Genomic DNA, 15,223 nt, shown 5'->3' on the forward strand with positions numbered 1-15,223 from the left:
ACGCCCCGAACTCCTTGGGGACCCCAAGGCTTGGGGCCCCCTATTGTAAAACTCTCTATTGACGTCGCTGCTCCGCTGGCAGCAGGTGAAGCTAAAACAAGCAGTATCACAAATTTTGGTGCACCGCATCTCTGTATGTAGCAAAAATACATGCGTTCAAAGGCGATGATAAAACACATGGGTACTAGTAAATTGCAACATTCTACTGTTTGCCTGCAAAAAGAGCGATGCATTGTAAAGATGGGAGACACGGGTAACCCTTCGTGATAGCCAGGAAATAGATTCAGCGTGTTTAAAGGGCGATCGGTGAGTTACAACCACAAAGTCTACACCCAACTGAAATACAAAAAGTACGAAAGAGCAATGTCGACTACATAAACAGAAATATAGCCAACGCACCTATATCTCGCCTTGGTGTAGTGCTTAGGTTTTTTTTCAGCATGATATTTATTACATGCTTTTGAATTCAGCCTAGAGCTATATCAGTTCAGTTCAGGCGTTCAGTCGTGTCCGACTCTTCGTGACCCTATGGACCATGTCACGCCACGCTTTCCGGTCTCTCACTATCTTCTTAACATCACATAGCTTCATCTGCAATGCCTCGAGAATGCCATCTGACCATCGCATTCGCTGCCTACCCCTACTCCGGCGACCCTCAACCTTTCCCAACATCAAATCTTTCTCCAGCGACTCCTCTCTTCTCATCAGATGACCAGATCCTCCTCTCTTCTCATCAGATGATCAGATCAGAGCTATATAGATTATTTACAAAGTAATCAGCCTGTAGGCGAAAAGTCCAATTGAAACACACAGAACAGCACCACACAACTAGAATATGACATAGCACAACTTGACTAAAACGGTGGCAAGGAAAGACAGCACATCAACAATGGCAGCCAGTCTGGTTGATAGTCACTATCTTCGTAAGCATCTCTAAGCTGGTGCACCATCTGGCCGAAATGAGTAGCGGGGAAGACAAGAGGTTCAGCATTCCGATCCAACATACGCGTTTTCCACAGGATGCGCCGTCCAAGGAGGAAAATCATGTCAAAGGGTTAGTAGTCATGTTCGGTGGTTATCACGTAACGCACAATGTGGGAATTCAAAACAAAGTGTTTCTTCAATGTGCTGTGCAGAACGTGCCAAAATTAATATTGCATCTTTACAGGCAATACAACAGTGTTCGATATTTTCAGGTGTATCACATAACCGACAATTAACAGAAGAAACTAAAATATTTTTTTTCTGAAGCCACACTTTAACAGGCAAAACCTCGGCATAAAATTTAAAGAAGAACGTTTTCGTTGAAGGCGAGATCGGCATTTTGCGCACCCTTTTTAACACATCATGCCACCTACAATTAGAATATTTCGAACGATATAAGGGAGGTGAGAACAACATAGATATCAAATCTTTGTATAACGTTTTCCGTCAAACAGAGAATAAGTACTCATAAGAGAAGCGAACTGCCAGAAAACGGACTGAATCGTAAACTTCTTTCACAAAACCAAATAATAAAGGCCGATCGGTAAAACTGGAAGAGAACACTAAGTTTGGAAGAAGGTTCACAAGGTAAGTTTGCAGGGATGCTCTGGTAATTGGATGGGAGCTATTACGGAAAAAGAAGAAACGAGCAACTAACTGTCTGACATAGAGATGTGTCAAACCTGGTCCGCCAGCAGAAACAGGCCTGAATAAGTTATCGCGCTCATAAGCTCAAAAGGTTAGTGTGTGTTCTTGTTGATTGTGAAGACCGAAGTTCGAATTATGACTTGTAATTTTTTTATGTTTTGATTAAGAGTTTTTTTATCTGTTTCAAATGTATTCGCGTTATTTTATAGCTCTGCATGCTTTTTCCTGCCTGGCGTCCAGTTTTTTTGTTCCTGAAACGAGGGCCACAGACATACAGGAATTTCCGGAATCAGAGCTCCGAGTGGTTTCATCGCGGTTCAGCCTGTATCAAATAACCAAAATAGGGACGGACCCGTCATTTCTGGGACTGATACCGGCCAAAGTATTTCTGCATCTCAGCAGAAGCAGGGCCGATCGGTAAAGCTCAACCAGAAGGACCATGCAGATAGGCCAGCGCACTAATAAGCATGAAAGCAAACACATCCTGTGACTATTCTGTATATAAAGAGCACGCGTCGTTTTACAAACACCTAAAAAATATGAAGCCATCGAAATGTGTAATAGCAAGTATATATGCGCATCGCATCGCTTTTGCGTGTGCATCAGTCGCTGTAGCTCGTACGATCTTTGGTTCCTCTTTATATCTGCGACTCAATACCTGCCGCCTTCAAAGCTAAAGGGGGAAAACCATAATATCGTTTCGCTAGAGAGGACAAAAATATGCTAGAGAGAAAATAAAGAAACATCAGTGACCATCGAAATATGCACGAACAGCCGCACACCGGGCGACGCTTTCGCAAATGATTAAGTATTGAAACCACTCAGTCGGAAATGTATTCATTGACGTCGCTGCTCCGTTGGTAGCACGTGAAACTAAAACACGCAGTAATACAAGTACTAGTGCTCCGGATATCTCTGTATGTAGGAAAACTTACAAGTTTTCGTAGATGATGACAAAACACATCAGCATTAGTAAATTAGGATATCATCAGGTTTGCCTGCAATAAAGCGACGCATTATAAAGACACAGGAAATCTGTAAACACTCGTGAGAGCCTGGCGAAAGATTCATTGTGTTTAAAGGGCAGTCGGTGAATTACGGCCACGAATTTGACAGCCAAGGAAAATATACAAAGTATGAAAGAGCGAAATTAGCTACATATACTCAATCATAACCAGCCTAACCATAACCTGCCTTGGAGTAGGTACAACCTTAGATGGATCTAAAGGAATTTTAGAACGACGAAGCCAGCCCCTGGCAGGCTTATATAAACGTGTTGTGTATGTTCGTGTTGTCTTGCAAAAGTCAGTCAATAAAGAAAAAAAAAAGAGTAATGGTTAAGGCATCCGCCTCAAGAGCGTGAAGACCGAATTTCGAATCCACAGTTGTCACTGGATTTACAAAACTTTTTTTTGTTAAAATATTTTATTTTTGATGTAGTGTTATTTCATATCGCTGCATGCGTTTTTCAGCCTTGCAACACTTTTTTCCCGGAAACGAGGGCCATCAACCTTACACGACATTCCGGTATCAGAGCTCCGCGCGGTTTTATTCCGGACTATCCGGAGCAGTACAGGAAGTTCCTGAAGTAGCCCACAATCCTGTATCCCATATCCTCTACAATAAACCTGCATGCAATTTCCTGTACAGATTTTACGCAGGATTTTTCAATAGGGATCTTTCCACCCGGTGATGAAGTTATATTTTAGATGCAACTCCGCACTCCTCCAGTTTCTCCAGTGCTACATTGGCCCTTATACCGTGCTCCAGCAAACATCCCGCGTGTATTGCCGCGTTGTCCCATCGCATACCGTCGCCGATCGGCGTCGGCACTCACAAGTTGTTCACGTTTCGCTCATGAAGCCGTACACCTGTCCGCCTGCTTTCCCCTAAACAGCGACCAGGGTGGTCGCTTCCTTGCCGGAGGAACTTTTGTGAGTGCGGGATTCGAGCTTTCATCTCTGATAAGCAGCATCGTCATCATTCACTGGTGTTCAAAAGATCACGCGCACAGTTCCAGATACAGGCTGGAAAAAGCCTTTTGGTGGTGCGATTGCTCAAAATATCTATATACAGCCAGACTCCCTTGTGCTGCTATTGGTCGCAATTCACGGAACCCTGAACATCGGGGCTCTCACAGCCTGAGCTGCACCGAGACGTTAAGCTACCCCCTCGCACTTCCACAGTCTCATTGGTGGAGCAATGACTGGCTAAAGATACTTTACATTCGGAATAGGGAAATTTATTTTATTGAATACGAGGATTACGCGAAATGTTGTTCATCTTTTTTTTCTTCATTTTGAACACATAACTGTCTGCACTTCACAACAGGGAATTAATATAAATCAAATTCCTTTCGTTTTGTTTTCGTTTCGTGTGCGGTGTTTAAAGATATGTTGCTAGCAATTTTCAAAACGCTGCCAATAATTTTTAATCTCTACAACCGAAATGGATATTTCTTACCTCGCCGTGCAGATGGGGCTCCTTGTAAAAAAAAAACATAAACCCAATCTTTGAACAGCCTTCCAGCGCAAAGGAAACAAGAAGTCGGTCTGTAATTTGAGTGTTTTGGTTCACCGTCACGTATTTCTCATCAGTCAGATGCAGCTGTTTAAGTCTATGGCAGATATTGACGCCCCACTCACAGAAAGTAGCGCCCACTAGCTGTCATTTGTTGAATGTACTGCTCGTCATGTCTGTAAAATGTGCGAAGATTTGACAATGAAATTCCCATTGATCGAGTATTTAGGAGAAACCCCAAAGGTGTGGTAGGTTTTTAATAAGGGAGTAATTAATCAATGGCATTCACTCAAGCGCCACCATGCGGCTTCAGAGCAAAGCTATACAGCTGCCTCAGAAGCTTCCTATTGAAATAAAAATTCGTCCTGATCCGGGGATGAATGGAGCCCGAACAATCAGCACGTGTAATAAATATCCTTGCGACCAAACGAAAGAGGCATACATATTTTAAAATATAAGTGCACGGTAGAAGTTCCTTAAGCGGTCTAAATTACCTCGCAGCCTGCCATGCGGCATACATCATAGTCCATGTGGAGACCTCTGATGTTGATCTCCACAAAGCAGCGTAACAAATCACCTTGGAAATGGAGACAGTATTTATAATATAGTCCGTTACACAGAAATTGGCTTAACTTGTACCGAGGAGACTCCACATCGGGCTGCTGTTTCCACTGGTAACAAATGTAGATTTGTCATTTAACGCGACTTCACTTCTACTCTTCCTGCTGGCGAGACGAGCTTTCTAGAACTCTACTCGGGCTCGCTTCTCCAATCAATTCAAGCAAAGGGCTTTGACATGTCACCTTGCTCTTCATATCAGCTGCATAAACCTTGACATTGATTGAGGAAACTAATATTGCAGACAAGGCTCCCTCTTGATTTCGAGAGCAGTAATAGCGGCTCGCAGTTCACAGCAGTAAAAAAAATTCCTAGTTTGGGTTTTCGTCATCGCGAAAGACATCCCTGGTCTAGGTGCATCCCCTACACGGCGTGTAATGAACACGAACGACAAATTAGGTCTCCAGCGTATTTGAAACTCCCTGCATCTCTGGCTATTGCAAGCCGACTTTGCCCGGCAATAAAGACATCAATCCTGTTTTGGGTTTAGGATTATCTAGTTGCGTTATGCTTACACTGCTTTACGATGAGCTAGCTAAGAAATACAACCCTGTCACTGAGTCTTAAACCCACCAGCTGTGGTTTGTAATCAGTTAAAGAGCTTCAATGAAATCACTTTCTATTCCAACACAAGCAGGCAAACTGACATCATAAGTACAAAGATATAGCACCACTGTGTTTTATAAGGCAATTTTTGTGTGACCGGCAGCAGGTTAAATAACCAGTTGTCCCAAATTCCGGTAACATGGTCCTGAAACTGGTGGCTTCCGTGTGTGGTCACTGCCGAAGGGGGGGGGGGGTGTTAACAAAGCATTCACAGGCTTCAGGTTTGACTGCTATTGTTGGGAAATAATCTCCCAGATGTTGAGCCGCAAGATCGAGGGCTCGAATATGTGCGAAAATATCCAGTATAAAATCGGACAACAATACGTCCGCCTCGCGCGGCAAAAGCCCATTATGTGGCCTTTTTTTTCTTTCTTGAACCAACATTTTGGTTCATGGCCCCTTTTCCCAAGCATTTCACCCTAGAAGAGCCGAGCACCAGGCCGGGGGGAACCTTGTAACCATTGGAAACCGGTGGGTACACGGCGGTACTGGGGATCGAACCCCGTACCTCCCGAATGCGAGGCGGATGCTCTACCACATTTAGAAGTAGGGAAAAAGTAGGCGGTAGGATAGTTAGAGAGGATACCAGTAAGCTGTCTAAGGAGACGAAAGATTTGATTAAGAAACGCCAGAGTATGAAAGCTTCCAATCCAAAAGACCAGATCGAATTGGCCGATATATCAAAGCGAATCAATAAGCGCAAGGTGGCCGATATAAGGAAGTATAACATGGAGAAAATTGAGCATGCTGTAAAGAACGGGAGAAGACTTAAAGCGGTAAAGAAGAAATTGGGCAGAGGCAAAAACCAGATGTATGCAATAAGGGACAAGGCGGGCAACGTCATCACTAATATGGAAAAGATAGTCAAAGCAGCGCAGGAGTTCTATACAGATCTCTACAGTAGCCAAAGTAGTCAGGACCGTAATGAGATAGGCGGTAGGGAAAATTAGTCAGACGTTCCACCACTGACGAAGGACGAGGTCAAGAAAGCACTAGAAACTATGAAAAGGGGGAAATCAGATGGAGAGGATCAGATAACTACAGATTTGCTGAAGGACGGGGGGGATATGTTCCTAGAAAAACTGGCCACCCTGTATCCGCAGTGCCTGGTGTCATCGACGGTACCGGAACCATGAAAGAATGCAAACATTATCCTCATTCACAAAAAAGGGGACTCTAAGGACCTTAAAAATTAGACCAATCAACTTACTGTCTGTTACGTATAAGGTATTTACGAAGGTAATCTCCAATAGAATCAGGACAAGCTTAGACTGGAATCAAGCAAAGGATCAAGCAGGGTTTTGGAAACGGTACTCTACTATCGATCATATCTATACCATCAATCAGGTGATATAAAAATGCTCGGAATATAACCAGTCCTTATACATAGCATTCATTGATTACGAAAAAGCATTTGACTCAGTTGAAACCTCGGCGGTGATGCAGGCATTGCGAAATCAGGGGGTAGACGAGCCGTACGTGAAAGTGCTGGAAGATATATATATATATATATATAGAACTATGGCTGCACAGGAACCATAGTTCTGCATAAAGAAAGTAACAAAATTCCCATAAAGAAAGATGTTAGGCAAGGAGACACAATCTCCCCAGTACTCTTCTCAGCTTGTTTAGAGGAAGTATTCAGAGACTTGGAATGGGAGAAGTTAGGGATAAGGGTAGATGCAGAATACCTCCGTAATCTGCGATTTGCTGATGACATTGCCTCGCTAAGCAACTCGGGGGATGAACTGCAAATAGTGATTGATGACCTAGACAGGAACAGTAGAAAGGTAGGCTTGAAAATCAATATGCAGAAGACTAGATAATGTTCAAAGCCTCGGGAAGGAACAGCAGTTTACATTAGGTAGCGAAGTACTGGAAGTAGTAGGCGAATATGTCTACTTAGGACAGGTGGTAACCGCAGATCCGGACAATGAAAAGGAAATAACAAGAAGAATAAGATTAAGATGGAGCGCATTTGGCAAGCACTCGCAGATTATGTCTAGCAGCTTACCGGTATCGCTAAAGAGGAAAGTATATAACAGTTGCGTTTTACCTGTACTCACCTAAGGCGCTGAAACGTGAAGGCTAACCAAGAGAGTTCTACTTAAGTTGAGGACAACCGAGAGGGCTATGGAACGAAAAATGGTAGGGGTAACATTAAGAGATAGGAAGCGTGCAGAGTGGGTCAGAGAAATAACTCAAGTTACCGACATTCTAGTGGAAATTAAGAAGAAATGGACATGGGCAGGACATGTAGTGCGAAGAGAGGATAACCGATGGTCGCTTAGGGTAACAAATTGGATTCCAAGGGAAGGAAAGCGTAGCAGGGGGCGGCAGAAAGTTAATTGGGCGGATGAGATTAAGAAGTTCGCAGGGGTCAAGTGGATGCAGCTAGCACAGAACCGGGTTAAGTGGAGAAATATGGGAGAGGCCTTCGCCCTGCAGTGGGTGTAGTCAGGCTGATGATGATGATGATGATGATGGTGATGATGATGATGAATGTAATGTTGAACAGCCTCGGGAAGAAACAGCAGTGTACATTAGGTAGCGAAATACTGGACGTAGTAGGCGAATATGTCTACTTAGGACAGCTAGTAACCGCAGATCCGGACCATGAAAAGGAAATAACAAGAATAAGGTTGGGATGGAGCGCATTTGGCAAGCACTCGCAGATTATGACTAGCAGCTTACCGGTATCGCTCAAGAGGAAAGTATACAACAGTTGCATATTGCCTAAACTCACCTATGGGGCTGAAACATGGAGGCTAACCAAGAGAGTTCTACTTAAGTTTAGGACAACCCAGAGGGCTATGGAACGAAAAATGGTAGAGGTAACATTAAGAAATAGAAAGCGTGCAGAGTGGGTCAGAGAAATAACTCAAGTTATCGATATTCTAGGAGAAATTAAGAAGAAGAAATGGACATGGGCAGGACATGTAGTGCGAAGAGAGGTTAACCGATGCTCGCTGAGGGTAACAAACTGGATTCCAAGGGAAGGAAAGCGTAGCAGGGGGCGGCAGAAAGTTAAGTGGGCGGAAGAGATTAAGAAGTTCGCAGGTGTCAAGTGGATGCAGCTAGCACAGAACCGGGTTAAGTGCAGAAATGTGGGAGAGGCCTTCGCCCTGCAGTGGGTATAATCAGGATGATGATGATGATGATGATGATGAAATAAATTTTTCAAACACTCCTGCTGTGTCAGCAATCGTCTATAATTAATCTAAAAACATTTGCCTCAAGAAATATTTTTCATAGCCTACAAATTTCTCGTAATTCCTTGCCATTTATTCGGCAGATTTGATGTGTACGAAGAACTAGCTTCTTATTGCAGTAATGCAGATGCTCACCTCTTGTTACCGTTTATACAAAAATAACTGCGATCAAAAGGCACGTATTATTGCAGTAATGCAGAAGCTCACCTCTTGTTACCGTTTATATAAAAACGAATGCGATCAAAAGGCACGTATTATTGCAGTGATGCAGAAGCTCACCTCTTGTTACCGTTTATACAAAAATGACTGCGATCAAAAAGCACGTATTATTGCAGTAATGCAGAAGCTCACCTCTTGTTACCGTTTATACAAAAACGAATGCGATCAAAAGGCACGTATTATTGCAGTAATGCAGAAGCTCACCTCTTGTTACCGTTTATACAAAAATGACTGCGATCAAAAGGCACATATTATTGCAGTATTGCAGAAGCTCACCTCTTGTTACCGTTTATACAAAAACGAATGCGATCAAAAGGCACGTATTGTTGCAGTAATGCAGAAGCTCACCTCTTGTTACCGTTTATACAAAAATGACTGCGATCAAAAGGCACGTATTATTGCAGTAATGCAGAAGCTCACCTCTTGTTACCGTTTATACAAAAACGAATGCGATCAAAAGGCACGTATTATTGCAGTAATGCAGAAGCTCACCTCTTGTTACCGTTTATACAAAAACGAATACGATCAAAAGGCACGTATTATTGCAGTAATGCAGAAGCTCACCTCTTGTTACCGTTTATACAAAAATGACTGCGATCAAAAGGCACGTATTATTGCAGTAATGCAGAAGCTCACCTCTTGTTACCGTTTATACAAAAACGAATGCGATCAAAAGGCACGTATTATTGCAGTAATGCAGAAGCTCACCTCTTGTTACCGTTTATACAAAAACGAATGCGATCAAAAGGCACGTATTATTGCAGTGATGTAGAAGCTCACCTCTTGTTACCGTTTATACAAAAACGAATGCGATCAAAAGGCACGTATTATTGCAGTAATGCAGAAGCTCACCTCTTGTTACCGTTTATACAAAAACGAATGCGATCAAAAGGCACGTATTATTGCAGTAATGCAGAAGCTCACCTCTTGTTACCGTTTATACAAAAACGAATGCGATCAAAAGGCACGTATTATTGCAGTAATGCAGAATCTCACCTCTTGTTACCGTTTATACAAAAATGACTGCGATCAAAAGGCACGTATTATTGCAGTAATGCAGAAGCTCACCTCTTGTTACCGTTTATACAAAAACGAATGCGATCAAAAGGCACGTATTATTGCAGTAATGCAGAAGCTCACCTCTTGTTACCGTTTATACAAAAACGAATGCGATCAAAAGGCACGTATTATTGCAGTAATGCAGAAGCTCACCTCTTGTTACCGTTTATACAAAAATGAATGCAATCAAAAGGGAGTTATTATTGCAGTAATGCAGAAGCTCACCTCTTGTTACCGTTTATACAAAAACGAATGCGATAAAAAGGGGAACACAAAGTATATTTTAATATCGTTTACAAAAACAAGTAGCTGCCACCGTCTATAAACTTAGTTACAGTTTCTACCGAGCCATTGAAATGGTTAGATTTACATTCAAGAAACATATAACTTATTATTATTGTATGCGACCTGCACTATCATAAAACCGCAGTACTCGATCGCTCCTGCTACACCATGCAGCTCAGTCACTTCCTCTTCATATTCTTCAAACATTATCTTGATAATGATGAAGCCTGGCATCCGTAACAGATAACTCGATGAACCTTACTTAATAACTATAAATTTCATCATTTCGTTACATTAGTTTCATTTTCACCAACCTCTAACTCTCCAAAAAACTTACTTTGGCGTTATTCACTCGTACCCAAATTCCCCCATTTTTCTGGATTATTTTACGCAGTCATTTTCGCAATCGGATTTAATAATTCATATTACATTATTCTTGGAACTGTAAGGGACCGTTATTTCACAAAGGCTTCTTTTCTATTCATCTGCCTGCAGTGAATATATTACTTGCTATTAAAGTTTTACATGTAATACCACCTTTTGTTTTATTACAGTAAACAACCTCTTGTATTTACGCAGTGCTCTTCCGGCTTTTCTTCCACAAGTCGCTTTTAAAGCGGCTGTGTTGATTTAAAAATACAGTGGCTCTTTGTATGTTACCGCTATACGACATAGAACGACCCTCCCATATTATTTGAGAAAGTGAAGAAAGCACGCTGGTACCCACACCTTCAGCTAGCGGTCGCGGCGTATTACATGGAAGCGGGCAATGCATGAGCACAAAATATACTTTATCCGGTTAAATGTTTTAAAGCACCTCAGGCTGTAAGGGACGCCATAGTGGAGAGCTCCGGAAATTTTTACCACCTGTGGTTCGTCAATGTATGCTGTCATCGCACAGCACACAGACCTCTAATATTTTGCCTCAAGTGAAATGCAGCCACCGCCGCTGCCGAGGCCAAAGCCGCGGCTTCGGGTCAGCGGCCGAGTAGCAGCGCCGCTAGCCAAGGCGGTGGGTTAAATCCTGTAGTGTAAATCGAACTACAATGCTAGGAAGACGGGCGCCATGCGCTTTGCAAATGGCTGAGCGCCCGCGCACAGCAACCGGTCCGTCCACGGTGTAGACGAGGTGCGAGGCGGCACAAGCTCGAGGCGCTTCATGCGAATAGAAACCCTCTTTCGACTTGACATTTAGCTGCAAAACAGCTCAACGTAGCACTTGAACTTTATTAGCCGAGTGACGTGTCCGCTTGAGAGCGAAGAAGAATTAGGTTGTCACAATGCACACTATCGCAGCGCTGGAGCGAGGGCAGAGGTGTGGCTCGCAGCTGCTCCGCCTATCGGAGACGTGGGCTGCGTATTTATGACCATGTCTGTACGTAAGATTGTATTGTAGGATATCTTTAGTTGCCGCACAGAAACCAAAGCCCTTCATGAAGAAGGCACTTAAATTCGAAACAAAAAACTTATAGATGGGGAAACATGATCTCTATGGATATATTCACCACTTTCTTAGTTGAAGTATTCAAAAAGCTGGGTAAAGAACAATTTGAGGTAATGAATATTGTGACCGAGATTTCAGGGTCGCTTAAGATAGATTATGTAAGTAGGTCGGCAAAGAAGAACTGCAGGCTTAGAAGGAAGAGGTAGAAGGGGAAATATTATTCACCTGCATTTTAAACGAACCAGCGTATCTGGTTAGCAGCGGGGCACTGCGATCATTGAGGAAATAATTTTGCCTTGCACAGCTGAAAGACGCAGATCCAGATCACCTTAGAAAAGCAACCAGGAGGATATATGGCTACAGCACATTTTTCTTGGTTTAATTTTAATTATTGTGAAACGAATAGCAGAGGCTAAAGGCTGAAAAGCCTGACGAGGCCTCCGTACCCAAGCACAGTTTGAGAGTGCAGTGAAAAATACACTACCAGTCTAAGCATGCATAACATAATACAAAAAATCATGGGTATACCCCACAGAAGGATTGTTTAACACATGAAAATTACAGCAGCGCTAGCAGTACACAAAGAAACCAAAATCAACCTAGTAGGTACAAAAATATACACGATTTATAGGTGGCTATCAAGTCATAAACTGACAACGCTTGTGATTCCACAGCCGGAAGCAAAATAATTCAACCATCATGCTAAAACCAAAACATCTGGAAAAAACATTAAATCTATCATGAAGAAAAATCAATATTTTTTGAACTTAGGTATAGTTTAGAGTTATGTTTGAATTCATGGTTGCTGACAGGGACAACAACATTAAGATTGGCCTTGTTATTACAGGAGTGGTTGTGCTACGGTTTGCCTCAGTTTGATCGAACTTTAGGGGTGTGTTTCGTGAGGTGTAAAATTAGATATCTCGCACGACGTTGACCTGGTAGTAATAAGCGTACCCTTTGCAGGAGGATGCATTGTAACCAAGGGAGTAATATATCTGAGCATGATATTGTCGCGTGGTGGTGACCAGGGTCGATGACACAAATGATGAGTCGGTGATTGCACTGAAGAAACTCTTTATTGGGCTGACTTGCGCCCGCAAAAGAACTAAGCATTTCGGCGGCGGCGATAGCAACAAACGTGCTTGTCGATCGTCGAACAAAGAATCCTGGCCACACTCAACAACGTTCAATTTAACGGCTGCTCAGAACAATTTAATAACGTGGCAAACTGCTACTAGCACAACCTGGAACATTGTAGAAACATACGCAAGTAATCAGAATCTTCGAGACATATCTGGGCAAATCGTTTGCGACAACGAAAATGATAACGCGTCGTATCGCGACAACGAGTATGAAACAAAAAAGGGGCACAGAAATGGTACGCGTGCCAGAATCAGTGATAAGACCGCATGCCGGAGGCTGTTAAAAAAACAACAAAGACAGTTTTGAAGGATTCGCGTCATTACTCCCCCCTTAAAAAAACATCGCCTCGATGCTCAAAAATAAACAAAGCAACTAAAATAGAAACATTACAGAGTTTAAACACAACGAATTCTTTAACGCGCGTAATAAGGCTTCAGACGAACAACATGTACGATTTCTGGGCGCGCGCGTCACCGTTGTGCTGCTGTCGTACTGTCGAGAAGGACTTCATAGTACAGTTGTCCGACACGGCGAAGGATTTTGTATGGCCCAAAGTATCGACGCAGCAGCTTTTCACTTAGTCCACGGCGGCGAATTGTAGTCCAAACCCACACTTGCTCTCCTGGATTGTACTCTCGGTGGCGTCATCGTAAATTGTATCGTCGGGTGTCGGAGCGCTGTTGGTCTTTAATACGCAGCTGTGCGAGTCGTCGGACTTCCTCTGCACGCTGCAGGTAGACGGCGACGTCAAGGTTGCCCTCGTTGGTTACGTGCGGCAGCATTGCGTCGAGCGTCGTCGTGGGCTCCCTGCCGTACACAAGCTTTAACGGGGTCACTCTGGTCGTTTCCTGAACTGCCGTGCTATACGAAAAGATCACATATGGCAAGATGGCGTCCCAGGTCTTGTGTTCAGCGTCGACGTACGTGGCAATCATGTCCGCGATCGCTTTGTTCAGGCGCTCCGTAAGGTCCATTGGTCTGGAGATGGTACGGAGTTGTTCGTCGATGGCTTGTATGACTGTATTTCAGGATGGCCTGCGTGAACTCTGCCGTAAACGCCGTTCCCCTGTCCGTGATGAGTACTTCTGGGGCTCCATGTCGCAAGAGAATTTGTTCGACAACACTTTTGGCAACGTCTGCCGCGGTACCGATGGGCAGTGCTTTTGCTTCAGCGTAACGGGTAAGGTAGTCAGTGGCTACGCTGATCCACTTGATACCCATAGACGGAGCTGGAAAGGGAGATTCATCCAATTTTTTGAAAGGGCAGGTCTGGGGGCGGAATTCGGTTAAGTAGTCCAGCTGGTCTTATAGGCGGCGTCTTGTGTCGTTGGCACTCACGACATATCTTCACGTAGTGGGCGACTTCGGCAGGCAGTCACGGCCATTAGTACTTCTCCTGAATTCGACGCAACGTGCGTGCAAATCCGAGATGGCCTGGTATGGGCTCATCAGGCAGCGCCTGCAAAAGTTCCTGCCTTATGTTTTTAGGCACTACAAGAAGTTGGGCGGTTCTGTTGGGTGCGAAGTTGTTCACGAGGAGGCCATTACTTAACGCGAACGATGATAAATCTCGCCTGAACACACCAGGAGGGCAAGCGGTCATTCCTTCTAAGTAATCGGCTAGCGCTTTCAGCTCAGGGTCTTATCGCTGTTGTTGTGCGAAACTGCTGGCGCTTACCGGTCCCAAAAATGGCGTAGTCGTCATCGTCCTTCGGGGAAGCGTCGACAGGAGCGCGTGATAAGCAGTCTGCGTCGGAATGCTTCCGGCCCGACTTACAGACTACAGTCAAGTCAAATTCTTGAAGTCGTAGGCTCCATCTTCCAAGGCGGCCGGAAGGATCTTTCAAATTAGCCAGCCAGCAGTGCGCATAGTGTGCGTGAAAGTGGCTTACCACCTCTGAAGGTCGGCCGTATAGGCATGGACGAAACTTAGAAGTGGTCCAGATGATCGCGAGGCACTCCTTCTCGGTCGTCGAGTAATTGACTTCGGCTTTTGTGATGACCTGCTAGTGTAGGCGATTACTTTCTTCTGTCCGGCACTCTGATGGACGAGAACGGCTCTCGGCCCACACTACTCTCGTCGGTGTGAATTTTGGTTTCGCCGTTTTCATCAAACTGGCGAAGAACAGGAAGGCACTGAAGGCGGCGCCTGAATTCGTCAAACGCTTCTCTTTGCGGCGCTTCCCATTGAAAAGGTACCTCAGACTTTGTAAGCTGCGTCAACGGTTCGGCGATGTGCGAAAAGTTTCTGACAAATCGTCGATAATAAGCGCACAACCCAAGGAATCGGCGCACAGCTTTCTTGTCGACAGGCGGTGGGCATTGTGTGGTTTCAGCTGTTTTATCCGGGTTCTGGGCGAACACCATCCGTACTTACGATGTGACCTAGGAACCGCAGTTCTTCATAGGCGAAGTGGCACTTCTCTACTTTTAGCGTTAGTCCCTATGACTTGATGGCTTCCAGCACTGTCTGCAATCGTTT

General features: G+C 44.1%; 1 pseudogene; it reads right to left on the reverse strand.

Annotated features, from left to right (window-relative positions):
• Positions 1–854: 854 nt before the first annotated feature.
• Positions 855–3,155, reverse strand: LOC146170862 (uncharacterized; annotated as a pseudogene).
• Between the last annotated feature and the right edge of the window lie 12,068 nt (positions 3,156–15,223).

Source organism: Amblyomma maculatum, unplaced genomic scaffold (genome assembly GCF_055883805.1).
Source record: "Amblyomma maculatum isolate TAMU_Amacu unplaced genomic scaffold, ASM5588380v1 scaffold_31, whole genome shotgun sequence".
Taxonomy (NCBI): domain Eukaryota; kingdom Metazoa; phylum Arthropoda; class Arachnida; order Ixodida; family Ixodidae; genus Amblyomma; species Amblyomma maculatum.